Here is an 11363-nt window from a genome sequence, read left to right on the forward strand (position 1 = left end):
TTTCTTCCCATCTCGGGACATCTTGTTACATTGACATGTGTAAAAATTAAACATCCTTCTGTTTAAGGAAGCTGGTTATATCCTCTCTTCCTATCTGAAGGTTGGTGGAGGTGTTAAGGCGGAGGGCATAAAAAAATGTTTTCCTAAAGAGGCCTCACTGCCCGCTAATCTTTGAAGGGGGCTGGAGGGAGCCGCAATGCGGGAAGGGGAGTCAAGAAACCCTGAGAGCATGACTCACTACTCTCACTGACAATACACACAAACATCTGGAAGCTGGAATCACATCTAAATAAAGTTAGATGAAACGACTTTAAATCAGGCAGACATGATGTCAACCCCCCCCGATAAAGTTTGGACGATGATGATGACGACGACGACGATGATGATGATGGATGGTATTTTCACGGTTTTCAGTGCGGAATTCGGCGTGGAAAGAAAACAAGCAGACAATCACAAATGATTCCAACGTGATGACTAAACAGTCTAGCACACTCACATCAACTTTTATTGATCAGCTACGTGTGAGACAAAGAGTGGAAAACACGTTGTGTTGCTCGTTGCTCCGACAGGTTTGCTGTGGACAGACTGTGTTGTAGTCAAAGAGCTAAAGGTCACAGTGAAGATTACATGTACCAGAAAAGTTCTCCATTAAAACTGTTAAATTAGCGTATAGTTCTTGTTGAACTATGTTTCACCGAGCTGGATGGCACACCAGCCTCCACATTATTTCCACTGGCTCTCCCAACACCTGTGCTTTCATTTGGCACAGAAACACCTCAGTAATTGCGCCCATGCAGCACATGTTTGGCCCCATTTAAAACAAACACTTTTTTTTTTTTTCTTCCTGTAACTGGCCATTGAAATCCAAGTACAAAAAAGAAAGTTTATGTGTGAAAATAAATACGCAGTAAAAGAGATGGAGCCTGTGAGTGAGAAGAGAGGCACGCAGCAGGGAATTTATTAGAATCATATTTCTTTCATGCTCATGAACACCGAGTGCTGTTTCTTTCAAACAGAGGAGGACAGACACATTATAGCTAGCACATTCACTGGACGTTGGATTGGGTTCAATTTGCAACATTATCATTCAGGGAAGAAGACACACAGAATAAATCACATAGAGAACAGTGACTGGAAATAACCCTATTGCTGCTGAAATCTCTGGTGCCACACTTTTCTCTCAGGCGGGATGTGCTCTGTTTACGGAGAGATACTGTACTATCAAGACTGTAAGAGAGAGATAAAGGTCCTAATCAGTGGATTATAAAGTACTGTTAACAAAGCCTCAATTAAGCTTGATCGACATCCGTTCAGACTGACTCCTAATCGCAGGGAAAAAGGGTTCTCAGTACGGACAGCTAAAGAACGATAAACAGGAAAGCAGTGGACACACAACTGGGCAAGTAATCAAACTCCCAGTCAAAGTCCCAGGCTTTCCCACAATAAGAAGCTAAAAAGGGCAATTGGCAGTTTTTTTCAAGCCATGTAGCCCAATATCACAAATTTGCCTCAGGGGGCTTTACAATCTGTACAGCATATGACACCCTCTGTCCCTTTAGAGCCTCGATTCCGATGAGGTAAAACTCCCCCAAAAACCCTTTTAACAGGGAAAATAGGGAAGAAACCTCAGGAAGAGCAACAGAGGAGGGGTCCCTCCCCCAGGAGACATGCGGTGTCGTGTGCACAGAATATACCGTCATTGTAAAATAACAGTATGGACAATCAGGATGACAACATTATAAATAGATTGTAACATATGACACATGAAAAACGGACAGTTTACAATATTGTCATCGGCAGGACGAACATGGATCATAAGTACAAGGCTTAATAGATTAATTGAGACCGAGACCGACCTGCTGGAAGGATAATAGTAACATGTATACGCTAATCCAGAATCAGCAACTAGTTGAAAGTTAAGGCAGAAAGATGATTCTTGAAGGGGGCCTAATAGGAAAGGGCCCTGCAGCCAGTTGACCTCTGGACCATTTGAAGACTTTCAGTACTAGCATGTGGCAAACCTCACAACAAAACATTACAATAATCAGGTCTGGATGAAACAAAGGCGCGAATTAGGATCTCTGCATCAGCCGAGCACAGAAAATACCTCATTTTAGCCATGTTGCGTTGGTTAAAAAAAAGGCAGTCTTGTCTGTGATGTCTGTTGATCAAAAGAGAGGGTAGGATCAAACGGACCGCCAAGAGGAGAACTTTGAGAAATCACACTGTTGTCAAGAGTTACTGTTATTGGGTCAAACTGGTGTCTATGTCGAGCAGGGCCAATGACCAGCATCTCAGTTTTGTAGCGTAGCGGTGGAAATTAATTCCTTGACTGTATATAATTTGGCCAAGAAGTGAAACATAAAGAGAGAAAAGCAGAGGTCCAAGAACAGAGCCCTGTGGTACACTGAAATCAAGGATATTCTTTCAAAAAGCACTAATAATTTTATAATTGAAAATAAATAAATAAACCATAGAAAGGGTTTATTTTATATATGAGTTTAATAAACCTGAACTCTCTTTCGATGAAGGCTTCACTAAGATAACTTTGTAAGGAAGTAGTTGCTTGTTAGTGGTCCCTTTGGCATTATGTTGGTTCCACCATGTTAGCCACGCAATGAAGTTATGCAATAACCATTAAAATATTAATCGCACATTCGTCTTCATAGTTAGAGGCCGATACAAACGTGTGAGGAACTGCAATAACAATAAGGAAGATTCATCAAGTCAATCAAAATGAGTGTTTCAGCAGAGAGTATCACTTATGTCATTATGCACTCTATTCATCAGAAATTGATGAGCCTATGATCTTGTTTCTCCCTTACAGTCTTCTGGTGCCAAATGAACGTTTCACTGTATTTGCTTTTCATCCGTGGAGTGGCTCTGGGAACGCTCCTCTTCTTAATGCACCCCCCCCCAGACTTCAGAGAGCATCTAAACAGATCAATATTGGCTCGCAGAGCTGAAAGCATGTCGTTAGATACAGGTCTGTAAATAACACGGAAATAGCTTTCATCCCACTCACTTCGCCCACACTGTTGAAGCTGGACGGGCTCCATTTTGTCAGTGCAAAATGGCTGTCAGCCTCGGGCCTCATAATGTATTGTAAAGCATTTGCTGCACTGCATGTTTTGCAGAAAATGATGGCCTGCGTCCAACAGACCAGTGAGGTATGAAGACTAGCAGACGAGATGTTCGGGAGCCTTCCAGAGAATTTCCCTTCTTTTAGGAGATGAGGAACATCCCACTGACGCTGGTGTGGTCCAGCACATCACCTGTTCTCATGGACACTGTCAAGTAATAACCCTTCATTTAAATGTACATTGTACACATATTGGTAGATGAACAGCTGTGTCGTCACCTGGTGATGGGTAATATCAGTCAGTTTGTGTGTTTCAAACTAATTATGGAGGCACACCTCTCCAAGTTTCGTCATTATTGAACCAGTGCCACAGCAGTTATGGCCTTTCAAAGCTTGACATTTTGACCTTTAATTACAGCTTCCACAAGTCCAGTAAGCATCAGTTGTTAAAATGTCAGAGCACAGTGCTAAAATGTGGGATCCTACGGATTGTATGAAACATCATGATTGAGTTTAAAATTCTGCCCTTCAGTTATAATAGATGTTCTATTAAATATCATATGTTAATCAGCTCAGCAAACAGACTGCGACAGGCCAAACAATAAAACTTAACGACAACATAAGCACCGCAAGTGAAGCCCAGCTGGGCAAAACCGAGAACTTGATGATATAAAATTTCCAATCCTGAATCCAGAAAGTCGTCTGACGCCTGAAATAGAGCTGACGTGAATGGGACGTCTCCAGCTGACAATCCCGACCCCGTCCACATGGGAGCAAGGGCCACGCGGTGACTCAGAGTTACGGGAAAGCCACACAACCTTTGATGCTCTTTGTGGAACGAGTGACATTAACAGAGCCATTAAAAAGCGGGCGATGAGATGCTAATGTGTTTCCTTGTCATCCTGCTCCAGAGATCATAGGCTTTGGATCTGTATAGGCTGCGGTCAATCAGCATTCACCTCTCCAGATGGTGGTTATTACCTCAGCAACCTGGCAGAGACCCGCTGAGTTTAACCGAAGCCTGAGTGGCGACCCAGGCGAGATGTGAAAGTGCTGCAGTGATGTTGAATTTACATTCCAGGAGGGACTAATAATAATAAAGTTATTTTAGAGAACAATCAGGGCTACATCTAAAATCATGTTTCCATTATTGCTGCCTTTTATCTACACATTTTTTTAAAATTAGTCGATTAAAAGGTTGACGCTGACAAGAAATGCAGAAAAATGACCATGTCTTGTTTTGCATATTTGATGAACGAATGCTGTCAGCGCGCACCCTCTGTGACAAATACTTTACGCTTCCTGTGACTACCTCACAATGAACCACCCTGTGTTTCGCTTATAATGTGAAGCAACAGCAGTAGGAAATGTTGGGTTAGCATTAGCGGTAACATAATACAGCTCTGATACAGCCATAGGAGACGGAACAGTAAACAATCACAAACAGCATGCATCGTTTCCTGTCAATCCCTTGTGTGTGTGTGTGTGTGTGTGTGTGTGTGTGTGTGTGTGTGTGTGTGTGTGTGTGTGTGTGTGTGTGTGTGAAGGCAATTTGAATCCAGTGGGGGATTGGCGTACTCCGCCACAAACAACTGAAACTACTATAAAGAGAGGTGATTACCGAACGTAAATACATTATTGCAGAAATAATGCTGACCATAATTACTATCAAAAGCAGAGTTTGATATGATGGAGATCTAAAGAATTGTTACTTTAAGGTAGCCATGTTGTGTGGGCCACGTGTGAAACAACGTGCAACGTGCATATTCCTGCTGCTGTTGGCCACAGAGATAACTTAAGAACTGTTTGCATACTACAAACGGCGGTGAGTGACATTATTGAATTCGTAGAAATCTGTAGATGCCAGTCACGGGTGCATCATGAATGAATCAAAGCTATTTTTTTCAAGATCTGAGAGAACTTATTTTATGTCAGATTTTCATATTACATTCTACGTCAGCTAAAAGCCGTGTGCTTGTTTTCTCTGTTAATCCTCAGAAATAGAATCCATCGGAAGTTCACCATCAAATGTTTTGACAGTTTTTCATATACAGTTCAAGTTTTTCCGAAGAAACGAATTTTCCGCAGTACTTCTCATGGGAGCCTACAACAAAATCAAGGCACCTGCACCCGGAGACTCGTCCCTGACTGCAGAACAAATTGCACTCTGCTCTGTTTACATGAGAATCTGGACAAAGTGAGGAAGCTGTGTGCATAAATTTAGGGACGTTTTCTCGGTCAAGTCTGTTTAAGACTCCAAAATATCCACTATAAACATATCTACTCCCCAAGGGACGTAAAAGACAAACACTTCACAGTTGCGTGTTTCTCTGTGAACAAAAGTGGTGTTTTCAGCAGCAGTCACAGATGCAGCATGGAGCCAGGATAAACAATACCCCCAACGCCAAACACGGACAGACACAGAAGACACTGTGTATGATATAAATGTGTAGATAAGAAATAACAGCTTACAGCTGACTGAGGGTTTCTTTACTCTTAAGGTTTTAGAAGAAGACTTACTTGTTTTGTGCACATCTAAACAGGGATACTGCCAGAGGAGGTGATCTAAATGGGACCGTGACTGTGGGAGCATGTGACAGAAATCAGGTTTGTTGTCTCAGGGAGCTATCAGTCTTCTGCTGGTCAGGTTGCACAGACAGAGACGCCGCGGGTCACATCTTGATGTGCGCCCCGGGCCAGCCCACTCACATAGCCCGCGATGATGAATGATATCCTGGAGGCGTCATGAGGAGGAACGGTGCCAGACTGCTAAGCCTTTTCTGCTCAGTGTCTCACCATCTTCTGAGTCGGTAATATTAAGAGGTGACAAGATCAGGCCATTGCACGGGGCAAGGACTAAAAATAGCTATCCTCTCTCTTCCCGAAATTACAGTTCATCTGAAATAGCCGCACACAACGTGAGGCAGGCTGCTGGTGAACTCTTTGAAACCTCATGGCCTGCTAGCAGTAAGGGCATCTCCTTCTTGTTTAGTTTAATTTAAATGATATATGACATTAAAGGAATAGTTTGACATTTTTCTTTCTTGACAAAGTGCAAAAACAACATGGCGGTTTTACGAGGCGTTATATGCGGGACTATTTCTTGGCTGCGAGCGGCCCCTTCCTGGTCAAGAAATGGTCCGGTAACCCCCTGTGTCGTTTTTGCACTTCTGATTTTTGTATGGATTAAAGTAATGAGATATAAAGGGTTCATTAGCGAGCTTTCGAGGTGCTGTTTCCTGTTTCCAGTCCTCGTGCTAAGCTAATGCCATTGCATTGGAGCTGCAAAATGGGCTGCAACCATCGGAGACTTCTGTTTCTGGTTAAACAAAAAGGATCTTACTCCCTTTAAATAACAAGCTTTACTTTACACATTTACACTTACCAGCCAGCGGAGTGTGGACTCTTAATAGACAGAAGAAGAAAACCTAATAACAAGACTGAAGTGTCTACAGCCATGCTAGCAGCTCTGCGAGGTTTTGTACCAAAGCATCCAGTGGTTGTTGAGATATTTCAGTCCGGACCAAAGTGGACTGACTGACAGACTAACGCCATGCTGCTACCGTGGCTAAAAACCCATGTTAGTTGGACGCTAGACTTGAAGTTGTGTCTCATAAATCAAATCACTGGTGGGCTTTGCAGGCAAAGCGTGAATGATGAAAGCCGGCCCGTGTCAGATGCCAGGGTGCGTGCTAACATGACTCCGCGCTCAGAGGAGTCTCAGGGTGCGTCGGAACAGCTCTGAAGCAGCACTTTTCTTCCACCATTATCCATCACATTCGTCTGTCAACAAGCCCCTCATAGCTTTGTGGACGCGGCCTCAGCTGACATGTCGGACTGATGGATTTTCAACAAGTGGGACACATCTCGTTAAACAAGCGCAGATTTATGTCTTCTGTATTTTGCAAAAAAGAGGAAACCGCTGGGAGCCTATAGGTGAAGTGTTTTCTCAAATGTGTTTGAGGTTGTCTGACCAGTAACGTATTGTTCTGCTATTTTCAGTCTGTTTACTTGGAAACTGTTTTCCAAACTCACCGAAATACTGACGTTTCCTGCCCTTTGCTCAACTTTGCGGGCCTTCTGGGTATCTTGGGTCGCCCGTGTGTTACTTTGTAGACTAACAATAGGTCCAGTTGGGACATTCATGTGGCACCCCAGGGGTCCGAGGATCTAATCTCCACCGAGAGATATAAACCTTTCCTGTTTTCTGCTCTCAGTTCCCCTCTGAATTAGCCTCTGTGAAAGATTCAAAACAAATGTCAAGGAGAAAATGTGGATGTATCAAGATGAAGGAGACCCAAAAGGGCCAGAGCGTATCCTGATACAGATTAACTTATTAAAATATTTGGATCCATCAGTCGAGACACTTAATCCCCTCGATGCGGGTCATTGGTTGCGTGCGAACATTAAACAGTTTAAAGGTGGGATTATCTCCCACTCTCGCACCAAAAATGGATGTGAAATGAGAAGAGAGCATGGTTGATCACAGTGGATTGAGTTACTAAAAGGACTTCCCACTCCCTTTTTTCTCAGCCTTTTATATTTGATGCAACGTTTAATGACTTTTGAAAGACTTTAAAAATAGAAGAATGGACAAAACATCACCGAAGCTCACAAAAATGAAAACTTCCTCTTGGCAAAATAGTAGGCTCATGTCCATTCGGTTCACATTATCAATTTCCTTCTTCCTTTCTGGCTGAATGGTAGCGCGTAGGGCTTTCCAATTAACTCACAGCTCCAGGTGTACTAAGTGCTCATGCGTAGCAGGTGGTCGACTTTGTTGAGATGCTGTTGGACAGAGAGAGAGAGAGAGAGAGAGCCGACACCTGTTTGCCTATTCGTCTTTTGCTGAGAAACTACCTCGGGATTTGTTTCTTTTCGGACCAACCAAAAACATCACAACTGGAAACAACAGTGTGTCCGACTAACATCAATTGAGCTGGCGGCGGGTGAGGCCGCTGCTTAAGCGAGCCACTGACGCCACCTCCAGTCAAGCCCCAAACAAACAAACCCACTGCTAGCCAGCCTTCAATTTATTTCCTTTTTCTTTCACACACACACACACACACACACACACTTTTTGTTAGAGGGTGACCACAGCCGAGACACTAATAAAGGGCCAACACCCAGTCATTCTCGTAACAATACTGGGGGCTCGTCTGGGATCTGTTTTCCCATTAAGCTAATTTTGGTCAACAGCCTCTAGAGTTGCTGATTAGCTGGAAGCAGACAGGCATTCATTTTTACAGACAGGGACACTTTGAGTCGTATTGTGTTTGTCTTGGAAATAGGTTTGATTTTTATTGTTGCCTGTGGCAAAGTTGGCTCTTGTGATGGCTTTTTGTCAACTGTTAGTAAGGAACAATGTAATGTGAACAAATGTAGTCAAAGTGACTTTGTGTAAACTGAAGATGTTGTTTTCAGTCCTTTGAGATAGACGTTGATCCACAGCTGCAGTTGTTTGCGACAGCCAGATCCGGCGGGGGAACATAAGGCAAACAGAGGGGGAAAAAAGAGAAAAGAGGAGAACCACAAGAAAAAGATTTGACTTTGAAGTAAACCAAGCTGAATGATATCAGAAAATGGGTAGAGTCAAGTTTATTTTGGTGTCTTATCAATCTCTGTAAAAGCATGTTAAACAGCAGCTGTGAGTGATCAATACAAATCCCCTGCAGGGATTGTACACAGCAGAGCCCACAAGTGAGACACCGGGGTGGGTTCGGGACCAAAGCAAAACACCTGGGCAGCACCGTCGCAGCGACAGGTGTCGGAGAGACAGCGAAGCAGAAAGAGCCGGTAACACAGCGGTATGTGGCACGTGCAGTCCAGTTAGAAAGACGCAGCAAAGATATCTCCTAAAAGTGGAATGCTGCCTGCCGGCTGCGTGATAAAAGACTGAGGAATTTGAAGAACCAACTGGAGCGACTTATTCGGTCACACTTTGATTCACATCATGGTAATCAGGAAGCTGCCGTTCATCAAAAGAAGACCAGTTTGGTTCTGCCAGCAGAACATCTTCTGATAAGACTTAAAGCATCTTTTTTTTTTCCTGGTTTGTACAGTCCCTGCTTTCATCTAAATTCATGTCCTGAATCTTCTGGGTTTTTTCCCCCCCATTACAAAATATGGCTGCAGCTGTGAACTGGTGACCTTTCCGAATTAAAGATGCAGTGATAAACCCCCCCCCCCCCCAAAAGAGTTGCTGCTCTGCTTAGGGATTGAGTTGTTTATGCATTGTGTTGGTGCCATTTCTGAATGTTTACGGCTTGTGTCAGATGTCAACAGATAAATCCTTGATTAAAATGTGTCTTCACATTCCATGTTTGACACATAATACTGCGTCCTCTTGTTGGAATCTGAATTCAAGGGAGTTATTTACAATACAGAACAAATAACTCCTTTGTATTATTGCCATCTGTGTCTCATTGGTTGTTCACTTTTATTACATCGCTGCCTTGTTTCTTCAGCCCCTTGACGAGCTGTAGGTGTTTGTGTATTGGCAGGCGGTCAGCGGTGTAACATCTGCAGCTGCACCGGCATGGTGCAATTTCTTTCATTTTGTTGAAATCCAAACGAAACAACTAATTACAGTGAGAGTGACCCCTTTTCGTTTAGATATTAAAGATCATAAATGTTTTTTTTCCCCGTGGGGGCTCCATCCTTTTCATTTGTCATCTACGTCTGATGGGAATGGCTCTGGACAATCGCAGGAAAACTGTGTCAATCCCTGAAGCAGCAGAGCAGAAATAAAAATAAAGAAAGACATTTAATGAAAACATTTGCACCTACAATAAATGAGAGAGACAAAGGTGTTGCGCTCTAAATGAACCAAGTATTTTTAACAATATCCTGTAATCACTGAAACTCTAAAAGGAAGCTGGATAACTTTTTTTTTTCCGGGTACACGACCGTTTCTTGTACTTGCATGTTGCAGGGACGAACCTTCTGTAGCTGTGGTTCAGGTCTTGAACTCTGTCCCTGTGAAGCCTCCTCACTGAGTGAGTTTCCCATCACTGACTGAACTAAAGGGAATAAAAACAATGTGATCCACACAGATGTTCTCAGGATCACAAGACGGCATTGTCCACTTGAGTTTGGGAGCTGCATGTCCAAGTAAAACAATGAGGAAAAACACATTTTGACAGAAAATATAAGCCACTATAGTGATGCACTATATTGTTTGTCCACTGACGTCGATCAATAAAAACCGAAAGATTCAAGGTCTTAGAATTTACTGCCAACAGGTCTTCAAGCATACAACGCTGTGGAGTCAATTCTGGAGAACTCATTAACCTCATCATCGGCCAGAATTATTGCTTTTACTTGGAGACACGAGTCAGGTTAATGAGAATTGATCTAGGAAGTAGCGTCCAGGGTTTCGGGGTAAGGGAACTGCTGTCATAAAACATGAAGTAAAGTCATTGAAGTGTCGAGCAGGTTAATTTGTCTCCTCACTGAGCTTATGAGCGAACCCTCTTGAAGGAGTTCTGCCACATTAAATTGGAACTTAAAGCTGCTATGATCAATATTTTTGTATTAACGAAAGGATCGCATGACTTGTGTGTGAAAAGGGTCATTCACTCACCTTTTAGCTCTGGTTTGGTCTCCGCTAGCTGCTACATGCTCCACTACATGTTGTAGATTTTAGTTTTTTCTGAGAACTTTAAGGACTTCTTCTTCATCCATGTTGCCTTAAAATGATCAAAAGCTCCAGAGCAGCTACTAAATGGACTTTGTGTCTGATGAAACAGTTTCGTCATCTTCGGTCTCCGAGTGCAAGAACCTCTTTATCCATGTCTTTTAAAAGTCACTGTGTGATGCTTTGGTCTGGATGACAGTCCTCAATGAACCGTATTGTTTTGTTTTTTTAAATGTATCCTCTGTGGTTAAGCCAAAGACAATTTCCACATTGTGGTCAATTAAGTTCCTAACTAACTTCTGTTTTTCCCCTCTATCCAAGGTTGTGTTCAAGTCAGATCTGCTTGAAATTAACCATGTAGCATAAAGCTGATATTGTACCTCCCCCTAGTGGCCAAAAACCATTACAACCAAAAGGGTTTGCACACAACACTGGACACGACGTGTGCTGCATTGTTACAATAAAGGCAACGATTCAATGTCTGAAACTGAAATCACATTTATTTGTTTTGTTCTGGAGTCGATTCACTTAAAACTTAACCCTTTTGTGTACAGTACAGTTCCTCAACTGCATCTTTTTCTTCTTAATCATCGTTGTCATCTCGCTGTCTTTTTACACTCTCATTCACACACACACACACAC

This window comes from Enoplosus armatus, chromosome 17 (genome assembly GCF_043641665.1).
Source record: "Enoplosus armatus isolate fEnoArm2 chromosome 17, fEnoArm2.hap1, whole genome shotgun sequence".
NCBI classification, from domain to species: domain Eukaryota; kingdom Metazoa; phylum Chordata; class Actinopteri; order Centrarchiformes; family Enoplosidae; genus Enoplosus; species Enoplosus armatus.